The following is a 25,084-nucleotide window of genomic DNA, read 5'->3' on the forward strand; positions in this document are numbered from 1 at the left end:
ATTCAGTTTTTTCCAATTTAATCTCTGCTCCTGATGAAGTGGTGAAACGGAGCTCTGTCGAGTGGTGATTCGTGAAGTGGTGATATTTATGAGTGACTCTTAATAGTTTATACGTTCCGGATATTTGTGATTGGGCTCTATTAGAGCCTCTTGTGTGTCTGTATATGTGTGAATGTTTAGCATTTATTTCGTATTATTTCAGCTTGGTGCGTATGTGTGTGTGTTTGGGGAGCTTTTCAGCTCACGAACCTTTCATTGTTAGCACATGAGGCACGGTTAGTAACGAATGGCACTTATACTTTGAATGATAGGACTTTCAAAGGTCAGTAATGACCTGCATTTGCACTTTCTTCTGATATTTTTTATGTATATTTATATTGTTATTATGGTGTTTTAGGTTTCAATCTCTCTAGCAGTTTAGTTTAAATTTGATTTCTTCCAGGAACCTGTAGTGGGATTCTTTTACATTTGCACTTTATGTTTCATTTCTGCCATAGATTTTGCTTTTGCACTTTAAGCCGTATTTGTGCCATAAATTTTGCAATTGCACTTTAGGCCTCATTTTTGCCACAAATTTTGCATTTCATGAAGCACCTTGCACTTTGTATATATTTTTTCTTTAATTATTTATTAGCTATTTATTTATTTATTTTGCTCATTTGCACATTCACACACAGATACTATTATATATTATACATTACATTTTATATGCACATTTATAGTATTTATTATATGTATGGTTGTATGTTTTAGTAAAGGTTACATGGTGTGCCCACAGGCATAGTGTATATGTTATGTCCTTTTAACCCCTTCTCCCTGGTGTTAAAAAAGTCTTTTTGGTTTTGAGAGGGTGTGAAATTTTGCACATACATGTCTTTGGTATATATGGACTACATGATATATGAGGCTATTCTCATTTAGACTTCGGTCTGGTGCTGGTCACCTTTTGAGATATTGCCTGAGCCAGAGGTCTACGTTCATCTAGTTATGAAGGGCTCATACTGATGTCCATTATTTATTTATTTATTCATTTATTTCATTTATTTGCAGTTTTGCCTCATTTCCTTAGACTTTTTCTTCCCCAGGGATTAGGCGTATTAGCCAATTTTGGATTATTCTTATAGGTTCTGAGATGAACCCATACATATAACATTATGATAATCTATATGTGAGATAAATGGAACTTATAATAATGAATGAAAAGCTATATAATCAACCCCTGCACTATTCAAAATTGCCATAAGCCAAAAAAAATCTGTTTTTTAAGACTGAAGACATTTGTGGGGAAAAAGATAATGTAGAGTCAATAATAACTCCTAAATAGCAGAAAGATGCACTGATGTAATATTTGAATTGAAGACAATTACCTCAAGGTGAGCTTCTGCTACACCAAGAAGTATTCCTTCTTCTACTGTATAACTCAGGGAAAAGGCAACACAACTAAAAATAAGCAGTCTCGTGGATGAACATTGGCATGTGCTGTCAAACTTTGTTGATGTTTCTAATAGCCTAGTGAGTACAGCTGCATATGAGAAACAGGAAAGCCAGGGTTTAAAGTCTACCATTGCTTCTTGTGACCTTGGGCAACTCATTTCAACTTTCATTGCCTCGGGTGCAGATGAAGGACAATTATATGGCCTCGGTGCCTACATTTATTCACGTTACACATGTAAATGTTTAGCATGCTAGAACTTATGCACATATGTGTGCACATACCTGTGCAAATACTAGCAAGGCACCCAAGAACTATTCTGCAAATACCTACTTAATTTACAGAAGAGCAGAGAATGGTTAGCGCAAGGTCGAGTTCCCATTTAATGCATGTAACTTACAGAATACCATAAATTATGCACATCTGTACCGCATTTATTATTATTATTATTATTATTATTATTATTATTAATATACCACTTATATCCTAAGTGGTTTACATTCAGGTACTTTATCATATTTCCCTATCTGTCCCAGTGGGCTCAAACTCTATCTAGTGTACCTGGGGCAATGAGGCGAAATCATCCCTGTGCATCAATAAACTCAGTTATCCTATTCAATCTACTATGAAGGTATTGGGTGTAATATTGGACCAGAACCTAACCATTAAAGACCAGGTGGACTCCTTGGTTAGAAAGGGTTTTTTCACTCTCTGGAAGCTTCGGTCCATTAAAACATATTTTGATGTTTCATCATTTAGAATTCTGGTAAATTCCCTTATACTGAGTCAACTTGATTACTGTAATATCGCCTATTTGGCACTTTCCCAGAAGAACTTGCAGCGATTAGAACTGGTACAAATGCGGCGGTCAGGCTAATTTTTGGGTTGAAGAAGTTCGATCATGTAACGCCTTCCTACCAACTTCGGCATTGGCTACTGATGGAAGCACGTGTGAGGTTCAAATTTGGATGTTTTTGCTATAAGGTACTATTCGGATTAGCCCCTAAATATATAACTGACCTCTTCTCTTTCACAACCAATAGACATAAGAGAAGCTCACACTTGAATTTTGTTTCTCCACTGGTTAGAGGATGTAAATTTAAAAAACATCATCAATATCTTCTCACACATCAGGCAGCATTATGGGGTAAAGACCTGGAACAACTGCTTATGCCTACTACTTATGGGGAATTTAGGAAAAACCTAAAAACTTATCTGTTTCTGAAGTAATTAGGCAACTGACCTGTACAATCTTAGTCCACAATATCTGATCTCTAGAGCTGTTAATCACTAGCTTTTAATCTTGTTAATTCTACTCAATTTGTAGCATCTTTTAATCATTGTAAACCGCATAGAACTTCACGGTCCTGCGGTATATAAACTGTTATTATTATTAAGTGACTTGCCCAGGGTCACACGGAGCAGCGAGGAATTTGAACTCACAACCTTAGGGTGTTAAGGCTGTAGCTCTAACCCCTGCACCACACACTCCCTTTCAGGGGTCCTTTTATTAAGGCGCGCTAACCGATTTAGCGCACGCTAAAGATTAGCTTGCGCTAAATGCTAAGGCATCCATTATATTCTATTGGCACCTTAGCATTTAGCGCACGTGCCTTAATAAAAGGGCCCCGTAGGCACCCAGACTTAAACTAGCTCTATGGCTGTTGTAACTGTTGGCATTTCAATGATAGGGACACTGATACTAGGCTGTGTTTATATTCTATAATGGAATCAAGGTACCTATATACTCTTTTAGAAAATAAACTCTTTAAGCAATTTTAAATATTTTAAATATCTTTTTAATTTCTATTATTGTAAACCGACCAGATACTTGTGATGGTCAGTATACCAAGCTATAAATAAACTTAAAACTTACCATGTGACCTTGGGGCACTTAAAAGGAAGCACTCATTTATAGAATTACCCCCTTGAAATGTGCATTCATTTGAATTAAGCACATAGGGGGAAAATTCAATTTCAGTTGCCTAAAAAAATTCTGTGCTTAGCGCTATTCTATAACCCAGATTTAGGTGTGGTTTATAGAACCTTAAATCATGCCATTATTGACACTATCCAGTGGTTCACAGATTTTACCCTACACGTTTTATTTATACAAACTTGCTATATGCCAGAAGCTAAAAACAGTTTTCATTTGTGTCAGTACAAAGAAAAGAAGAGAAAATATACATTGAAGATCTCAAATATCATATATGCACACAGAGAAATATGTACATATATACACACATCAAAATTATCATTGTGTTGACATATCTTATTCATACAATCCCGTAACACCCATTCACCAGTTTGACACAACTTGAACCACTTCCTACAGTTCATTTTAAATTATTCTAACAAAAGCTTATTTTTACAATTCTCCCCAAAAGAATCACGCATGACTTGGTAATGCATCATTTTGAATGGTGAAACATTATGAAAGTTTAATTTTTAATTAAATCAGCAATACCAATTATAACTGAATGAAATTTTAACCTGTTTCTTTCCAGACTGCTTGGAGTTACATTTAGAAACTGAAATCAATCCTTCTTGCCAAAATAAAAAAGAAAACCATATATATTCCTGTAAGTAATAATTCTATTACTTTTTTTGTTTTGTTTTGAGCATGCTTGAAGCAAACAGATTAGAAATTGGACAAGAAAATGATCGAAACAGCCATTGTCAAATTATGGGCTCCTTTTACAAAGCCATGATAGAGGTTTCTACCGCAGGCTGGCGAGGTAAATACTCCAATGCACATAGGAATTCTATGAGCGCTGGAGTATTTACCTCACCAGTTTGTGGTGGAAACTTCTACCGCAGCTTTGTAAATGCCAGCATATACAAACCAAATAAATCCACTTTTTTACGAACATATAGCGTGGGTTTTAGTGCCGGCAGTGGCGGTAACTGCTCTGACACTCATAGAATTCCTTTGAGCATCGGAACAGTTACAGCTCCTGCCGGCACTAAAACCCGCACTATGCGTTCATAAAAGAGGGGGAAAGTGTGAAAGCTGATACACAATCTTAGTTCAGTTATGGTAGCACACCTTTTTGGTGTAATTGCACAAGAGTAAATCTCTGCATTGGAACAGTTTTCCTCTGGACCAGTATTGAATTTCACAATCTTTCCTATTCTATTAAGAAAGCTTCAAAACAAAATTCTATTGAACTGATATTCAAAGTTATATGCTCACTAGTGACCAGTGAACATGTAACTTCATTATCCGTGTATTTTCAGTTCCTATCTAGATAGCATTAGGCCCAAAAATAATTCTAATGATAGTGATATTCAGCAGGCCTAAGTTAAAATAACAGTGCAAGAACAGTTTATTTCAGCCAGCACTTAAACTAATACAGTCAGAGTGTTGGCTGAAAAATTGACTCTGTAATATTGTCCACTCCAGCAAAATATAATTCCATGCCTTAAAATTTCACAGCTCTGTGTATTTCAGATGATCCTGTAGCCTTGTATAATATTATTTAATGTGTTGTAGGTAGGTCGTAGAGTCTATAGGAGATGGGGTTATAGGTGGGAGAACATGTTATTTAGGTAATGGAGGAGAGTGGGTGTATGCATTTAAGAAAGATGGCACTGGGGGAGAAAGAGGGAGAGAGGTAATTGTGGTTAGGGTATGAGTGAGATCATAGGAATTGTTATGGGATATGGACTATATTGGAGGAGTGGAGGAAATAGATTTAGGTGAAAAAAATATATGTAATAGAGAATTGTGCAGAATACCTATGGTTATCATAGATATGAGGTGAGAGGAAGACCACAGGTTAAAAACTGTGGGGAAGACTCTCTAATGTTCTTGGTGAAATCTGATGGGCCGCTGTCATGGCCGTTATTATAACGATTTAAAAAAGACAAGTCATTCTCAAAACAAAACACATGCAAATGAGGTTCATGGAGTTTCGTGAAGGGTTGCTAGATTTACATGTGATGAGTCGCTGGTGATAGTGATCGGCCCATGCGCAGAATACTCCATGAAAAGAGGCTTAAATGTGTGCATGTTCAGGGAAAAAGCAATGCCGTCATTATCATCTTCGGGTCTCATCACATATCTTCTCATCTAGACAACATTGAAAACATGAGGATAAGAACAACCATCCATAATGCCGTCCGCTATTGTAGCACAAAACACACGTGGCTCACAAATACCTATAATTCGCGGGCTTTTCAATTTTGTAATTTATTTTAATGCTAAAGTTTATCATGAGCCACAGCCAGAAACACATGAGACACGCCTATAATACACATGCTCCAGAAGTGTGCTTTTGTTTACATCCCCCCAAATTACTACTTCTTTGAGGGGGTAAACAGCCAGGTGGATAAAGGGGAATCCATTGACATCATTTACCTTGACTTTCAAAAAGCCTTCGACAAGGTACCGCATGAAAGACTGCTTAAAAAGCTGTGGAAACACGGGGTGCAATGGGAGGTCCACCGATGGATCAAAAACTGGCTGGCGGACAGGAAACAGAGGGTTGGAGTAAAGGGCCATTACTCAGACTGGCAATGGGTCACGAGCGGAGTTCCACAGGGGTCGGTGCTGGGACCGCTCCTTTTCAATATATTTATTAATGACCTGGAGGCGGGAACAAATTGCGAAGTTATTAAATTTGCGGATGACACCAAACTCTACCGCAGGGTTGAAACCATGGAAGACTGCGAAGATCTGCAAAGGGACCTAACGACACTAGAAGAATGGGCCAAAAAGTGGCAAATGAACTTTAACGTAGGGAAATGCAAGGCCATGCATGTAGGGAAAAAGAACCCGATGTTCAGCTACAAAATGGGGGGATCACTGCTAGGGGTAAGTAACCTTGAAAGAGACCTGGGAGTGATGGTAGACACATCTTTGAAGGAGTCGGCACAGTGCGCCACAGCCTCAAGAAAAGCAAACAAAATGTTGGGTATCATTAAGAAGGGTATCACGACTAGGACGAAGGAGGTTATCCTGCCACTGTATCGTGCAATGGTGCGACCGCATCTGGAGTACTGTGTCCAGTACTGGTCGCCGTACCTCAAGAAGGACATGGCGGTACTTGAGGGAGTCCAGAGAAGAGCAACTAAACTGATAAGGAGTATGGAAAACCTCTCATAGACTGACAGACTGAAAAAGCTGGGGCTGTTCTCCCTGGAAAAGCGGAGACTTAGAGGACACGTGATAGAAACCTTCAAGATCCTGAAGGGTATAGAAAAGGTAGACAGGGACAGATTTTTCAGATTATGGGGAACCACAAGTACAAGGGGGCACTCGGAGAAATTAAAAGGGGACAGGTTTAGAACAAATGCCAGAAAGTTCTTTTTCACCCAGAGGGTGGTGGATACATGGAACACACTTCCGGAGGCTGTGATAGGCCGGAGCATGTTACAAGGCTTCAAAGAAGGTTTGGATAGGTTCCTAGAGGATAAAGGAATTGAGGGGTACAGATAGGAGTAGTGGTAGGTTATAGGGATAGTCTGGGACCACTGCTCAGGCAATGGGCCTGATGGGTCGCCGCGGGAGCAGACCGCTGGGCGAGATGGACCTCTGGTCTGCCTCAGCAGAGGCAACTTCTTATGTTCTTATGTTCATGTTATATTTTTGTTTTAATGTCAAATTTTATCATGAGACACAGCCAGAAATACATGCCTGAGATGCGATTTTCACAGTACTGGCACCTCCAGAGCAGTCAGTGATTTTTTGTCGCAAAGAGCTGGCGCCACGCTTTGGGAATCACAGGCGATGATAGAGAATCACTTGGAGTGCTCCTTTGAATATTGATGAGTCTATTTTACTACCACTGTAATATTAATGACCTTGTTGTACTACATTTGCATGGCAGAGTTGGAGACTGCTAGAAATCTCGGAAAAGACCACAGTGAGTCATTTTAATAATCGGCCACTAAAATACATGCATGCTAAACTGGCTGGAACAGGTTTATTTATTTTATATATTTTAAAAATTTATATACCGTTGAAACCTAAACGGTTTACATATCATTATATACATAATTCAGTAAGACAAATAAAATCAAACAAACATTAACATATAATCATTGGAAAATCACGTAAAGTGTCCATCAAAAGAACAATTGCAAAGATCAGTTCCTAGAAAAATGCATTAACAAATAACTGCGTTTTTAATAGTTTTTTGAAATTACCCTTGTCATAACATTTTCGTAATTGACCAACAATCGTTAAGGGCAAGGTAAGTTTTCAGAATCTACCTCTCTGCTGGGTAATGCTCATTCTGTGAATAAAAAAATCAAGTTATTGTATGATGTAACTGTGTAAATGAACTTGATATTTTCCTTATTAGTCTTGGTGGAAGAGGAACATTCACATCTTGTTGAACCAAATTTACCTGCCAGATTTCTCTTTCTTTAGCGCCCCTAGGATATTGGGTAAAGCAAGGGGGAGTATTGGCATTTTTCAAGTCAGAGGGAAGATGGAATGGAGAGCTTTATGGTGGCTGTGGAGGCCTTGTTAAAGAGATCTATGCAATATTTAAGTATGGCAGTTTTATTAGGATAGAATTCCAATCATGGGGTTGATTGCTGTGGAAGGGATGCTGGAACTGGCTGCTGAATTGGTTTTACATTTTTTTCCAGTTTGGTATGTGGGGGCAAGGGATTAGAATATCCTTTTATTGAGGGAATGAAGGACCTTTCTTTTACTCAGTATGTCCTGGGACCCACCCACTAGGCAATCTGAGCAAAAGCACTGATCTTATTTTCCATCATTGTAAAGAGATTAGCTTAATAACTGAAGCACTGATGAATGAAACAACCCTATAGTCAGATCACTATCTCCTACAGTCAGTTTAGACTATACTGGAAAGGCGCAAGAAATGTGGGTCAGATCCTTTAAAGACCTACAGACTGAAGATGTAGATAATAATTTGCAAGGATCTCTAAAGAGTTAACCTATTTTGGAACTAGTAGATGTAGTGGTGAAATGGAAGAAACAGCTGGCAAGGATCGTGGAGACATAGGTACCTCTAATGAAACTGAAAAGGTTTCACTGCCAACGCTGTGGTTTTCAGCTGCTGTTTACTACCGTGTTTCCCCGAAAATAAGACCTATCCAGAAAATAAGCCCTAGTATGATTTTCGGGGTAGGTCTTAATATAAGCCCTACCCCCGAAAATAAGCCCTAGTCACCGGTGGCAGCAGTGCTCCCCCCCCCCCCCGACTCTTCCATCTCTCCCATCCATCCAAACCCCGACCGCGAGACTGAAATACAGTAACTTATAACAAACTGCATCGTCAGCAGCACAGGCCCCATCGTGGCTTTCTCACGCCCGGGCCTTCCTCTGCTGCGTTGCTGATGATGCGGTTTGTTATAAGGTACTGTATTTCGGTCTTGCGATCGGGATTCGGATGGGTGGGAGACATGAAAGGGTTATCAGGGGGGGGTGCGCAGAAACAGCGGGTGGGGGGGGATGGGAGGAATTTAAAAAAATGTTCCAGGGGGGATGGGAGAAAGGGAGGGATATAAGCTGCAAGGGTTCTGTTGCACAAGGGATGGGATGGAGGGAGAGATAGAAGCTGCAAGGGTTCTGCTACACAAGGGGAGGGAGGGATATAGGCTGCAAGGGGTCTGCTGCTAGGAATTATTAAAAAAAGGATGGTTAACAAGACTAAAAATGTTATAATGCCCCTATATCACTCCATGGTGCAACCTCATCTGGAGTATAGCATTCAATTCTGGACTCCTTATCTCAAGAAAGATATAGCGGCCCTAGAAAAGGTTCAAAGAAGAGCGATCAAAATGATAAAGGGGATAGAACTCCTCTCATATGAGGAAATACTAAAAAGGTTAGGTCTATTTAGCTTGGAAAAGAGACGGCTGAGGGGAGATATGAGTGAAGTCTACAAAATCCTGAGTGGAGAAGAATGGATACAAGTGGATCGATTTTTTTACTTCGTCAAAAATTACAAAGACTAGGGGACACTCAATGAAGTTACAGGGAAATACTTTTAAAACCAATTGTTGGAATTTTCTTTTTCACTCAAAGAATAGTTAAGCTCTGGAATGCCTTGCCACAGGTTGTGTGGTAAGAGCAGATAGCGTAGCTGGTTTTAAGAAAGGTTTGGACAATTTCCTGGAGGAATAGTCTGTTATTGAGATAGACATGGGTGAAGCCACTGCTTGCTTTGGATCGGTAGCATGGAATGTTGCTACTCCTTGGGTTTTGGCCAAGTACTAGTGACCTGGATTGGCTACTGTGAGAATTGACTACTGGGCTTGATGGACCATTGGTCTGACCCAGTAAGGCTATTCTTATTTTCTTATGTACTTTTATACATTTATCTGGTGCCTTATTTTATAAATGGTTCTTTCCACATGTAATCCTAGTTTAGAGGTGTACACTCTTTAGATGTCCAGGGATTACATGAGAAGGAACAAAGGAATGCAAAGGTAAGAGTGTCTTTTATTTTTCTGTGAAGGTCCGAGAGTCCTAGTTGAAGTGTATGAGTATTTACTCATACACTCCAACACGGCTCTCGGATCTTCACAGAACTGTATTGAAGAAGATAGAGGACTGTTACGAGAGGATGAGGTAAATGGTAATGTAGTTGTTGCCCAGGGTGTTAGTCTGTAACAAGAACATACTGTGTTACTTTGATCACCAATAAAGCTTTCTCTTGAACTTTATTCTGTACTTTGCCTATGTCTGAGGTCCTTCAGCGAGCTGCAAGCCACATTACCACACTCTGTTTCCTACATAACTTTCAGGTCCACCCCAAATCTGATCCCAAGTTTGGCAAAGAAAGGAGGAGGCACTTTGGTGCTCACTTACTGAAACTTTTTTCTTTATTTTACATAGATTAATTACAAATTGATAGACTAAAATTGATGACCTGTAAGCTATGAGTCTCACTCTGTATAGGCATTCTACACATAGGCAATTGGAACATTATTTGCTCTGAGACCATTTTGCATGTGTCAACTCAATTTTATTTATTTTTTTAAAAAAATGTTTCCCACACTGTCCAGCCATTCTAGGCAGTTCATAATTATTACATACATAAAGGTCAAGATTATCTAACTGGCACCGCTTTTTTAGACGCTGGTATGTGCTCAAACTCAATTTAAAAATGCCATTTAAACCATGTTTATAACTGAGTTTCAAGGTGCCTACCAGCGCCTGAATTCTTGGCAAAGGAATCATGCTTTTTGCAGGTGGTTTAAGCTGCCTAATGCCACTGTGGGCGTGACTAATGCCATAAGTGGTGTTAGGTAGCCTAAAGTACTTATGGAGGCACGATTCACATCAAAGGTAAGCGCCAGAAATGTAGGCCTGGAAAAAACTGGCCTATATTTCTGGTGCCTACCTTTGCCTGAGGCACAATTTTGCACTCAGTTCCATTGTATGATGGACACACGATCAGCATAAACTTTTAAGGCAGCCACAGACAACAGCACCGGTTACAGAATCTGAGCCGAAATTCATACATATCCATACTAAATAAACAATACTGGGACACTGGATCATCTGTTATTCTATTATCCTTTGATACTTAATTTTGGAGGTCAATATGGGGTAAGATTAACAACATATTAGAATCATCAATTCCACCGATGTATGAGGTGGTCATATGTGGAACATTATTACATGTTAAGCCCCCTATGGATCGATATAAATGCTGTCTTTTCCTAATCATGACCGGGATAGCCATGCAGATGGTAACCCATAATTGGAAGAATTACGATCGCCTAAATGTTCCTTTCTGGTGGGAAAATCTGTGCTCCAGCTATAGGTATGAAATAATGAATGCCAATAGTTTGGGGCACAGCAATTTATTTAAATTAGTTTGGGGCCTGTTGGCATCTTATATTACTTCACTATAGTAGGTCTTTGATTATGAGTCAATTTTTGTTTATTTTCGTACACATCCAGGGAAGGGGGAGGGTGGGATATTTATGTCCTCATTTTGACCTTTGAGTATGTACACCTGGGGGGATGGTAGGATGATATTAATCTGAATAGGGTAAGGTTATTGGGAAAATCTAAGTTTCTGTGTTTTATTGATTAAGAATTGGGTGAGGGGAAATAAAATGGTTGGTTATGTATATTTGTAAGTTAAATGTGCTTTTATTGACTTATTATAGGTTATAGATTGTGTCTTGCACTATTGACACTTGGAAAATTAATAAATAATTTTTTTTTTTTTAAAGGTTTTTTTAATCACTGTCCATGACGGTAAAAGCTCCAATGCTCATAGAATTACTGTGAGCGTTGAAGTTTTTACCACTGCGGCAGGCGATAAAAAACACCATAAAGGGGGAGAGGGTTTAGAACTATCTGTTCATAATTTTGTAACTGCCGCTTTGCATTGATTGTGCAATTTATTTATTTTTAAAATTTATATATCATCTATATATATAACATATATAACAGAAAACATATATAACAGAAAATCAACATTACAAATAGCGGAGTCTTCATGACATTTCTTGCCCACTTCCATCTATTACCTGTACAAATAGAAATCTTTCCTTACATGAAAGCAGATACAAATAGCTGTGTTCGCAATAGTTTTTTAAAATTTCAATCTGTCACACACAGGCGTATTTGCTCCATCAGTGCATTCCACATTTTAACACCTGCCACATAAAAAGGCAGCTTAATGCTTAATGTTGTCTCAGTTAGAATATTACAACACTATGGCACTCATTTTCAAAGCAGATGGATCTCTCAAAATGGCCAAAAAAATGTCAATCTGCTGAAGACATCCAATTTGTGATTTTCGAAAGGCAGAATTTGGAAGTTTTTTCTGCAGTTCATCCAAATAACAAGAGGGCATGTTGGAGGCATGGTTTGGATGGGACTAGGGTGGGCCCAAAATCAGAATATCTTTCAGCGACAATAGAACAGGAAGAAACAATCAAGGCAAAAAAAATAAGGATGTTTTAATCTAGACCTGTTTCAATCACATCCAGGATATGAAAAGGTGCCCTGATTGAATAACTGACCACTGTAGAGTTGAAAGCATGACTCCTCCTTCATCTCCCAGCCCACCTAAAAAGCGAACATGACAGTGCATACCAGGCTTTATGGTAGCTTCAGGTTTTATGGCCATTCCTAATTGTGACTCTGGGCAAGTCACTTAACCCTCTATTGCTTCATTGCAAGTACCAGTATATATCAAACCCCACACCCATCCCATTAATGCATATTATTGTAATGTCACAATAGACAAAAAGCTACTTGGCTATATTTTTCAGGGTTAACTTTCCAAATCAGCATAAATAACCCCCAGACATTCTCTTAATTATTTTGTTCAGGTCCTCAGTAGGCTTTTTCGAGGCTTCTGATGACAAAAATCACCAAAAAAGTTCCATTCGTCATTGGATCTATATTTTTCCTTTGTTATATATCTCAATTATTTATTCTTAATTATTATTATTTTAATGCATCACAAACTGCATAATAATGAAATACAATGCATCTTATTATGCAAATAATGCAGATTTCATTTTATAAGGGGGGGTGTCAGCCTGAGAGATAGGATTGGGGGGCAGCATCTGTCAGGATGATTTGTCTTATGCATCCATCTTTTTATATAGATGCCTGAGTGACTCTTGCGATAAATTAAACTTCAGTAAATGCAATATTTCACCATGTCTTTGTAACTACCCTTCCTTATCAGTGATGCATGCAAAAGTACCAGGTGATAAGTTTGTTCATACTGAAGGCCTAAATTCTAGAATAGACTTTAGTGGCCAATCATAAGAAAGTGAAAACAATAGCTCTTTGTGTCCGGGAGATAAAGTGAAGGAGTGATATAAGCTTCAGATAATCTTGATTAGGACTAAGGGCTCCTTTTACGAAGGTGCGCTAGCGTTTTTAGTGCACGCACTGGATTAGCGCGCACTATAGCATGCGCCAGCCGAAATTCTACCACCTGCTCAAAAGGAGGCGGTAGCGGTTAGCGCACACGGCAATTTAGCACGCACTATTCCGCACGTTAAGGCCCTAACGCACCTTCGTAAAAGGAGCCCTAAATGAAGAGGAATATTGTGTATGTAATCTTATTATGAAATATGGGTAATTTATGTTTTTTATATGTTACGATTGTTTATGTACTTCACGTTGAAATCTAAAGTAAATAATCAAATAATAAACTAAATCAAAGCACTGCTGTGAACATATGGTGCGTTGAAAGTGCAGGATTTAGCACTGTTGCAGTCTGACTGATAGAAAAGTTGGTGACACAATAACTCTGCCACATCCCATTGAGTCTAGCCTTTTTATAGCTTGTCATTTCAGGTTATCCGTGGCACCTCTTGTAAGATGGAACTTATTAAAAAAAAAAAATGTTCTCGAAACAATGCTTACTTACACTCTGTTGCAGGAAAGGGGAGAATAAATATTAGAGGACTGATCATTTTTTTTCGTTAATCTTACAATTAAAATGTAAATCTAGTAATTCTTTTGTCATTATGAATGACCAGGAATCAGGTTCAGCCATTTGTAATTGGAATAGGGCATGCTATACTCTGGATTCTAGGAGTTATTGTTAAATTCAAGGGATTGGAGGAAGGTCTTGATGGTAACCTGGTCCAGGAGACAAGATGTGATGGATCATGTTCACCTGCCCTATTTGCATATGTAAATCCAATGATGTAGATGTGAGCTAGGTGGCTGCCCCAGTCACTGCCTGGTATGGAGGAAAGAAGGGCACGCAAATAATTTATTTTTGGGGACCAGGGTCAGAATCAAGGATTTCCTGTCAGGCTGGGTAAGCACAGCATCAGACTTATAGCTCTATAAAAGTAACAATGGTCCACACCTGTTGTCAGTGTGAACCAGAACAAACTTTACTTCTGCTCTCAATTGATGAAGCATAACAGTCCATTATAGCTGACCAATTTGTTTACTGCAGTTCTCCTCTTTCTCTCCAATACAGAAAAATTACTTTTTAAAGATGTTAAGCACTGTTGCCTCAGTTACAGGTGTTACAATTCTGTTATAAATACCTTGATACAAAACTAGAAGCCAGATTGGTGACCTTTCACAGTAATCAGAGTTTAGAGATGTGCATCCTGCTAAAGCTACCTGGAAAACAAAGTAATTACAAACCCCCCTTTGCCTGATGTATCCAATCCCTTAACTGGTGGAGGGCTGTAGCCTGGATACTATGCACTGAACATAAGAACATAAGAACATAAGCAATGCCTCTGCTGGGTCAGACCTGAGGTCCATCTTGCCCAGCAGTCCGCTCACGCGGCGGCTCAACAGGTCCAGGACCTGAGCAGTAATCCTCTATTTATACCCTTCTATTCCCTTTTCCAGCAGGAAAATGTCCAATCCTCTCTTAAATCCCAGTACTGTATTCTGCCCTATAACGTCCTCTGGAAGCGCATTCCAAGTGTCCACCACACGTTGGGTAAAGAAGAACTTCCTGGCATTTGTATTGAATCTGTCCCCTTTCAACTTTTCCGAATGGTCTCTTGTTCTTTTATTTTTTGAAAGTTTGAAGAATCTGTCCCTCTCTACTCTCTCTATGCCCCTCATGATCTTATAAGTCTCTATCATATCCCCTCTAAGTCTCCTCTTCTCCAGGGAAAAGAGACCCAGTTTCTCCAATCTCTCAGCGTATGAAAGGTTTTCCATCCCTTTTATCAGACGTGTCGCTCTTCTCTGAACTCTCTCGAGTAACGCCATATCCTTCTTAAGGTATGGCGACCAAAACTGGACACAGTATTCCAGGTGTGGGCGCACCATCGCCCGATACAGCGGCAGGATAACTTCTTTTGTCCTGGCTGTAATACCCTTCTTGATTATACCTAGCATTCTATTCGCTCTCTTAGCGGCCGCTGCGCACTGTGCAGTCGGCTTCATTGACCTGCCCACCATTACCCCCAAGTCCCTCTCTTGGGTACTCTCATTCAATAACATCCCTCCCATCGTATAGTTGTACCTCGGGTTTCTGCTTCCCACATGCAATACTTTACATTTCTCAACGTTGAACTTCATTTGCCATTTTGTCGCCCATTCTCCTAGTTTGTTCAAGTCTCTTTGCAATTCCTCACAGTCCTCTTTAGTCCGAGCTTCCCTAAATAGTTTGGTGTCATCTGCAAATTTTATTATCTCACACTTCGTCCCTGTTTCTAGATCATTTATGAATATATTAAATAACAGCGGCCCGAGCACCACTCGTGACCCTCCTCCAGTCAGAGTAGTGTCCCTTCAACCTTACCCTTTGTTTCCTACCTGCCAACCAGTTTCTGATCCATCTATGTACGTCTCCATCCACCCCATGGTTCTTCAGTTTCCGGAGTAATCGTTCATGGGGCACCTTGTCAAAGGCTTTTTGGAAATCAAGGTATATGATGTCTATGGGGTCACCTCTGTCCATCTGTTTGTTAATTCCTTCGAAGAAGTGTAGTAAGTTGGTTAGGCATGATCTCCCCCTGCAGAAACCATGTTGGCTGGTTATCAGAAGTTTGTTTCTTTCCAAGTGATCATTGATGTTTTCTTTTATCAGTGCTTCCGCCATTTTTCCGGGAACCGAGGTCAGACTCACCGGTCTGTAGTTTCCCGGGTCACCTCTTGATCCCTTTTTAAAGATGGGCGTGATGTTGGCCGTCTTCCAATCCTCCGGGATCACGCCTGTTTTCAGGGATAGATTGCATATTTGCTGCAGTAGTTCTGCTATCTCCTCCTTTAGTTCCTTCAGAACCCTTGGATGGATTCCGTCCGGACCTTGAGATTTGTTTATTTTTAGTTTATCTATCTGCCTGCGCACATCTTCAAGGCTCTCTTCCATGAATGTTAATTTTTCTGCTTGATTTCCATTGAAGAATTGCTCAGGTTCTGGTATGTTGGTTGTGTCTTCGTTTGTAAATACAGACGAAAAGAACATGTTCAGTCTTTCCGCGACTTCTTTCTCCTCCTTCACTACTCCCTTCCTGACTCCATCATTCAGCGGTCCCACCTACTCCCTAGCTGGCTGTTTCCCTTTAACATATCTGAAGAACGGTTTGAAATTACGAGTCTCCCTGGCTAACTTCTCTTCATACTCTCTTTTGGCTTTTCGAACCACACGATGACATTCTTTTTGATACTTCCTGTGCTCTATCCAGTTTCCTTCAGTTTTGTCCTTTTTCCATCTCCTGAATGAATTTTTCTTATTACTTATCGCTTCCTTCACTATTTTAGTCATCCATATCGGGTCCTTTATTCGACTCTTTTTGCTCCCCTTTCTGAATCTGGGGATGTACAGATTTTGCACCTCGCTCACTGTGTCCTTGAAAAAAGACCAGGCATGTTCTACCATCCTCCATTTCTTGGAAGTGTTCCTAAGTTTCTTCCTTACCATTTTCCTTACCACTGATTCATTAAAATCTCCTTTTTCTTCCCATGGATTTCTCTGGGGTTCCCATACCACCACACAGTGCCAGTCAGCAACTTTTCCAGTTCTGGTTCGGCTCCCAGGAACTCCTGAATCCTTATTTACAAATAAGTGCCTGTGGTGCCTTCTTGTGGGGGTATAGTCAGGCTGATTCTTCTAAATCAGAAAACAGTGGCAGGCATGAAAAAAACTACAGTAGGGGCTTTCCCTATGAGATGGAATAATCAGATGTGGAGGATAACCAAAGACAATTTTGGCGGGCAAAACAGGAGCTTAAATTACTTTGGAGGCGTTTACTGCTGCTACCAAGAACATCCCTCAAGCTTAAATACCGGCTTCACTTCTATTACAATTTTACAGATTTTATTTAGCTTGATGTACTGCCTCATTACAGAAGCAATCTAAGTGGTTTAAAATGAAAATAAAATATACACCACATGCCATAAGAATAGAACTCCATGAAAACTGATAGCAAAGCCTCCCCCCAACTAATTCCATACATATCCCCAAAGAGTGTATGTAAGTATATTTTATGTATGTATGTATGTGTATATATATATTTATAAGGGTAAAAAGTAAAGACAAAATACATTTAACAGGTTTAATAGAAGTAACTGTGAGCAATTGAACATATCACTTTTCCACATACAACAAATGCATCGTCTTGCATGGGGACTATCATTCAACTAGCTTCTGCATTCCTGCAAAGAAGTTTTTCTGCTGCTCCCAAAGCCAAGTGAGCACCATTTCCTTTACTTCATCATGCTTTGTCTTTTGCTCTCCGGGTCACAGTGATGCATCCATGTCTCATCACCAGTGACAATTCTCTCCAGAATACTCATATCTCCTTCATACCATCTCAGGAACTGAGTCGCAACCTTCCCATGCAGTTTCAGGTACAGATCAGTAAGCTGTTTGGGAACTCATCATATGCAGACTTTCCTGTATCTCAAGTCATCATGCTTTATGGCAAATGAAGATCCATAACTGATATCCAAATCTACAGCTAATTGAAACTCCGTTAGCCATCAGTCTTTTCTAATCAAGGCATTCCCAATGTCAATGTGCTCTTGTGTGCGCAATGTTGATGGGTGACTATAATGACCTTTGTCAGTTACTCCTGTTCTTCCCGCTTTAAACCTTTTTACCCTTTCATAAACATTTCATTGATTCATGTTTCTATGTCCGTACTAAGTCAATATTCAACGGTGATGTCCACAGGTTTCCTTGCCTTTGCCCAAAGAAAATGCACTAATATACATTGTTCTTCAATGGTCTAATCTTGCATTAGAGTGTCCATGTTTATGATCTCGTGGCTGCCATACGATTAAAGGCTGAGCTCTGCACTGTGCATGGACAAGCTATCCAACAGGCAATGTGCAAGTACATATGTTGCATTTCCATGACTAAAGTGTTGGTGCCTCCTCCATGTCAACCTCCAGTAATAAACTAGGAAAGACTTGTTGAAAAAAAAGATACTTTGAGCTGCTGCTTAAAACAGATCAAGGAATGCTCCTCCTGCAATTGAAAAGGAAGAGTATTCCACAAAACAGGAACCTTATAGAAAAACATCTTTTCCATGTTGTCCCCTTCCTCTCGTTCTTACCTTTAATGTGAACTTTTCTTTACAGCATTTTAGTTCTTCCCTTCTATTCCTTACGTTCCTGTAAGTTTCTGTCCATTGAATGTTATGTATGTATTTTTTTTGTATCCACTGAATGTTATGGGGCTCATAATAATAATTTAAAAAAACGTCCAAAAAGTGGCCTAAATCGGTACTTGGATGATCAAAAAGCCAGACTATCGTTAAGTACCGATAATCAAAGCTGGTTTTAGACGTATCTAAAACCAGCTTAGACCTATCCCCGGCCTCTAAACGCCTAGAGCGAAAAGAGGCGTTTTTAGAGGGGAAAGGGCAGAAGGTGGGCCGACCTAGATTTAGTTGTACAGCAAGTATAACCAAAACCTTTAACAGGTTGCCTAGTTGGAACTTATATGTTTTGACATAGACCAAGTCAAAACAGGTATAAGTGTCAAAAAGGGGCTGCTCAGCTCAGCTCAGCTCAGCTCAGCCGTGATCAGCTCAGCGGCCCCAGCAATCTGCCCACTCCCCACTGCAACGATCACAGCAGGAGAGATGCCTCATCTCCCCTGCCATGATTGCGATCCTCCGGTTCGCAGCAGTTTAGGGGATCAAGATAGCGGCAAGAGAGATAGCCAATCTCTCCTGCCGTGATCCACCTCCCCCACAGAATACCAGCAAGAGGGAGCCCAACTCCTCCTGCTGAGACACGACCCTCCCACCTCCGAACCAATAGTGGTAGGAGGGAGCCCAACCCCTCCTGCTGAGGTGCAAACCCCCCACCCTCCCTAAAATATGGTAAAGAGGGATCCCAGGCCCTCCTGCCCATGGCGCACCCCCCCCCTGCAAATGCCCCTCCTGAACCACTGATCAGCCCCCCAACCCCCAATTGCACGTCCCCTCACCCCCGCCACCCCCCCTCCACTTACAGTTAGTTGGACGTACGTACGGGTCCCAAGCCCGCCATCCTCTGAATGGCGGGCCTTAGGGCTTGATTGGGCCAGGCACCTAAGGCCCCGCCCATAGGAGAGGCCTTAGGCGCCTGAGCCAACCTGAATTGGCCCAGTTGCTTAAGGCCCCTCCTGTGGGCAAGGCCTTAGGCGTCTGGCCCAATCAGGCCCTAAGGCCCACCATAGGGCTTGGGACCCATCTGCCCAGCCAACTAACCGTAAGTGTGCGTGTGTGTGGGGGTGTCAGTGTGGTGGTGGTGGTCGCGGGGTTAGTGGAGGTGCGATCGGGGGTTTGGGAGGGATGTTCATGGGGGTGGTACGCCATGGGCAGGAGGGCATGAGATCCCTCCCCATATTTTAGGGAGGATGGGGGGGGGTCGCGTCTCGGCAGGAGGGGTTGGGCTCCCTCCTGCCAGTATTGGTTCAGGGGTGGGGGGGGTTGTGTCTCGGCAGGAGGGTTTGGGCTCCCTCCTGCTGGTATTGGTTCGGGGGTGAGGGTATTGCATCTCGGCAGGAGAGATTGGGCATTTCTCCTGCTGCGGTTACGATCACCCCTCCCCCTGAACTGCAACAAACCGCAGCAGGAGAGTTTGGGCATCTCTTCTACCGCAGGTTGCGGCAGTTCGGGGATGGCAGGAGAGATGGCCAAACTCTTCTGCCATGATCATTGCGGGGGGGGGGTGAATTCTGTAACCGATGTTGTTTTTCACAGATGCTGGTTACAGAATCCAGCTTTTAAGCGAAGGATTGGCCCCCTCCTTCGCCTAAAAGGTCTTGTTTTGGGCGTTTGGGACTTCGGTCTCCTTTTACAAAGGTGTGTTAGGGCCTTAACGCGTGAAATAGCACGCTCGTGCTAGACCTTAACACCAGCATTGAACTGACATTATTCTAGAAGCGTACCGTGCAGTTTAGCGCGCGGTAATTTTGTGCGTGCGCTAAAACGCTAGCGCACCTTAGTAAAAGGAGCCATTAGGCTATTTTTTGGTTGATAATGTGTTGTAAGTTTAGTCGTAGTGGTGATCTGGGCATTTAAACTGCTGAACATAGAGGTAGGCCATTGTCAAAAAAACCCTCATTTTGAACGTTTTTCCCTGCTTCTACTTTCAGCGTTTAGGGCCTTAGGCCAAAAGGGGACAGACATTTTTTTTATTTTTTATTATGCCCCTCTAAGTATATATTTATGTATACCTTTTTGAATGTTTTGTACTCCGTTTTTATTATGTACAGCGCTTAGAAAGTTGTATGTGTTTTTATCAAATTTTAAATAAACTGTAACTGCTGGAACCATAAGTAATCCTCAACGGTCGGAATGTAGTGATCAATTAGGCTCATACAAGATCACCCATAGTTACTGTACACTTATTCAGAAACACCGTGTGTATCACCTTGTGGGTCAACAACAAGATCTTAAACTATATCCTCTGCAAGGTTCTGGTGCCAGAAGGTATGAGTTTCCAAGCAGTTGCAGGAAACAAAAGTTCACCAAAAGGGCAACCTAGGAGCTCTAGGGTTGCTTGAAAAAAGAAAAGGAAGCAAAGTGATAGCAAAATCTGCAGGTAGCATGCTCTCATTGGCTGGGCACTGAGAACAGAAAGAAAAGACTGCGTAAGAGCAGGCACACAGGTATTAAACTCATAATTAGGAACAACAGAGATAGTCATATAGATAATATGCTGAATTTCTTTCAATGTTAAATACTGTATACCTATATGTTTTTGGGAAGGGGGGGGTTGTTTTGTTTTTTATAATTCTTACATGGCTTGTATACTTCCATTCTAGTTTGAGTCACTAAGGGCCAGATTATATAAATGACAGCTAAGCGTGCCTACATTATAAGTACCACTCGGCACAGTAGTTAATCAACCGCTAGGTGCCACTTATAGAATCTCACCTAGCAGTGCCTAGGCATGCTTAGACATCACTAGGTGTCCCAGAGGTAGGCGCTAGTATATTAAGCCAGGTTTTATTTGGCTTAATTTACTGGTGCCTAACTCGGACTTTTCAAGTAGGTGTCATTAGGTGTTGGAGGGCACCTATACTTAGGAATCACTGGACATCATAAGTGTTTAGCGCCAACTCTAAATTGGTCATTTTGATGATATATGTTTTTTTTTTGATTGACTGAAATCTCGCACAGTCAATTACCACACTGTGAGGGCATAAGGGGTTCTCCCTCACTAGTTTTGCAGTTATACCACTAAACAGTAGGCGGCAATAGCAGAAAAATAAGCCACTGTGAGGAAATAAGGGGTTATCCCTCATTAATGCAACAGCTATATCATTGGACAGCAGGGAGCACTAGCATAGGAGTGAACCATATTGAAGAAAATAATACAACCCTGCTTTGTCAGAGGGGCAGGACTCAGGCAGGGACAGTGGCATAGTGAGGGTAAAGGGTGCCTGGTGCAGAGGTGCACTTCCATGCTCCTACCACCACCACTGCCACAAAAACCGGGACCCTCTGCCTTCCAATCACCCCCTCCTCTTCTCACAAAATCCTGGTGGTCTAGAAGATGGGGGTGGGTGTTCAGCTCAAGAACCCTCCACCCTCAACATCGCCCTCCATACCTTTTGTCGAAAATCAGGCTGCCTACTCCCTCCTGCCTCGAAGGGCCACCTCTTCAAAATGGCAGCTCTTCCCCCTCCCTGTGCATCCTGGATGCACTGGAAGGGGGGCCTAAGGTGATTCTCAAGCACTGGAGAGAGGCGTAACAAGATAGCAGATTGACTGTTAGCAGTGTTAGACGCTAACGGTTTGGGCTGGTATTACCTGCTATTTCCTTGCTTTTTTTGAATGCCGCATACAGAAAGGGGACAGTTCGAGCTGTGCTCTCTCCAGCCTGTACTTCGTCTCCCATCTTTCTCACTCTGTCGATTCACCATTGGATCCACTGCTCAAATGCTGTGCCAGAGAGGTCCTGCTCACGGGCCTGGTGAGGGAGAATCGGGCCCATTTCTGGGACACAATGTTTCTCTGTCCCCACAGGCAACTTTCAACCCACCATGTCCAGCACAAGCACGGGGTTTCCTGGAGTATAAAACAGGAGCGGAAGGCGCTACTACTGTGAATAACCGAGAGGAGGCAAGAGCCCAGGAACCCAGTTTCTCTGTTCTGAGTGAGGAAGCCGCTGAATTTAAAACTGCTTCCTTGAAGGCATTTGGCAAGTACTCCATAAATTGGAAGGTATAGTGGAAAAATCAGTCCAGGAGATATCTCAGCTATCTAGAAAAATTGAAAATTTGTCTACTAAACTAGAGTTAGTGAAAACTGAATCTTCAACCCCAGTTACACAGGTCCAATCTGAAGTAAAAAATCTTAAAGATATACTCCCTCTTCTACAAAACTGTGCTGTTTCTGGCGCAGGGAGCCGCGCTGAGAGGCCCACGCTGCTCCCAACTCATAGAGTTCCTATGAGCGTCAGGAACAGTGCGGGCCATTCAGCGTGGCTCCCCACACTAGAAACTGCTAATGCAGTTTCATAGAAGATGGGGATAGTGTTTGAAATTGTTAAAGATAATAATGGGATAAATCGTAAAATGGAACAATTTGAGAATCACAGTAGAAGGTTAAATTTGAGATTATTGAATTTTCCTAAATCTGTCCTTCTTTCTCCATTTGAGTTTTTCAAGAAATATCTAATTGAAATCCTGTTTTTTCTGACTCAAGCTATTCCACCAATTAATAAGATATATTACCTTTTGCCACGATTGAATAAACATAGAAATATAGAATATGACGGCAGAAAAGGGCCCACGGCCCAACAAGTCTGCCCACTCAGATAACCCTCCCCTCTAAGTTCTTCTTTGAAGTGAGCCCACGTGTTGATCCTATTTGATCTTAAAGTCAGTCACGTTACTGGCCTCAACTACCTGAAGTGGAAGATCATTCCAACGGTCAACCACCCTTTCGGTAAAGAAGTACTTTCTAGTGTCACTATGGAATTTCCCGCCCCTGATTTTTAACGGATGCCCTCTTGTTGGCATAGGGCCTGTAAGAAAGAAGATATCTTCTTCCACCTCAATACGGCTAGTAACGTATTTGAACGTCTCTATCATGTCACCCCTCTCTCTGCATTCCTCTAGAGAGTAAAGGTGCAACTTACCTAGTCATTCTTCATAAGGGACGTCCTTAAGCCCTGAGACCATCTTGGTGGCCAATCGTCATCTGGCAGCTTGGCATAGGAAAGCCTAGTTGTGCTGCACAGAGGCATCTTAAACCATCTTGGGGGTGGGTTAGGAGAGGGACCCATGCTCATAAGCCCCTGTAATCACTGCATTGATATTGAAACATGTGCACTCCCCTATACACCCCCAAAACTCTTTTTTACTGACATGTAAGTGGCTCCTGCAGCCATAAGGGCTATTGGGGTGGTAGATAAGTGGATCTAGGGGATTCTGGAGGTGGTTTGGGGGGCTCACCATGACCTATAAGAGAGCTGTAGTGAGATGAAGACATGGCACCCTTTTTGTGAAGTTCACAGCAGTGCCCTGTAAGGTACCCCACTATTTAAGTGCCATGTCTGGGTGTTCAGTCCATCACTTTACAGACCCCTCCCATGCCCAACAGGCTTGTTCTAGGCATTTTTGAGTTGGACGAAAATGTGGTATAAAGATGGACAATTCAGTGACTTGGACGATCAGATCGGTAGGATGTATACTTAGATGATTTTCGAAACGAAAAAAAATTTGGATGTATTTTTCGAAAATCTGTCCTAAGCTGTTTTTTTACTTTGGACGACTTGCGACTTAGACAAAAATGGACATAAACGTTCCTTTCGATTATGCCCCTCCACGTATCCAAAATATGTTCCTAAAAGGTTGGTGAACCGAGGCCCGACAACTAAGTGAACTGGATAAGCTCCTTCGCAGTTGTCTACAAAATCGCCTTTTATCCAGTTGTTATTCATAAGGTATCCCAGTATGTGATTTTCATACTCTTTTTGGACCCCTGAGGAAGGAGTGTTTCTTTGAAAGATGGACCGTGTCGGGTCCCAGTTCACCAACCTTTTAGGATCATATTTTGGATACAAACTGTTTTATGTTCATATTTATGTTCATTGATTAAAGACTTGACATCTTGTACACCACTCCTGCAGTATTTTCCTTTGTTCGTTGCTTGACTTATTACTACAGTTTTGTTGGATTTTTTTGCTTGTATTTGTTTTTAGGAGTATCTACAGAATGTCTTTTTCTCACCTAGCATGTTTGACTAGTCTCACTGTTAGAACTGTGCGACACTTAAGGACCTTAATGGACTCAATAATACTAAGGTGTTTGCTTCTGATTAGCTTTGAATAGAAGGACAATAATTTTAACTTGAATATATCAATAGGGGTAGTGTAGGGTCAGAAAATGGTGTTTCCTGTATTTTAATAATGACTTTAGTTTTGTATACCGCAATACCACAAGCAGCTCAGAGCGGTTTATAGAGAAAGAGACTGTATACAGTCAGCGATGTTACAAAAAAAAAAAAAAGACTAGTCAAGAGTAGTCAAGATTTTTCCGGAAGCATTTCAAAGATACAACAAGACAGGAAAGGAGTCAGAGAGTATTAAGAGTGCTGCAATATTTTGCATCATTTGCAGCCTATGTGGTGAAAAGGTTGCCTTATATTTTAATAGATCAGAAACTCAAACACAGATCTTGAGTCTCATTGCAAGCTAATGGAATTGGACTGTTTGTCAGGACATTCTGTGTGTCTGGGAGGTTTTCTTCATTTTTACTCCTTAATGTCTGAATATAATAACCCTGCTCCAGAATA

The 25,084-nt window shown here is 41.2% G+C and overlaps 1 protein-coding gene across 9 annotated transcripts in view; it reads left to right on the forward strand.

The window, feature by feature from the left end:
- ZBTB20 (zinc finger and BTB domain containing 20) overlaps nt 1-25,084 on the forward strand; it is a 1,614,058-nt gene that overhangs the window by 437,886 nt on the left and 1,151,088 nt on the right. For all 9 annotated transcript variants that reach the window (XM_033940835.1, XM_033940838.1, XM_033940833.1 and 6 more), the window contains one exon: nt 3,940-4,014. The gene's annotated coding sequence lies outside the window, so the exon portion shown is untranslated. The remainder of the gene's footprint in view (nt 1-3,939; nt 4,015-25,084) is intronic.

Source organism: Geotrypetes seraphini, chromosome 4, assembly GCF_902459505.1.
Source record: "Geotrypetes seraphini chromosome 4, aGeoSer1.1, whole genome shotgun sequence".
Taxonomy (NCBI): Eukaryota; Metazoa; Chordata; class Amphibia; order Gymnophiona; family Dermophiidae; genus Geotrypetes; species Geotrypetes seraphini.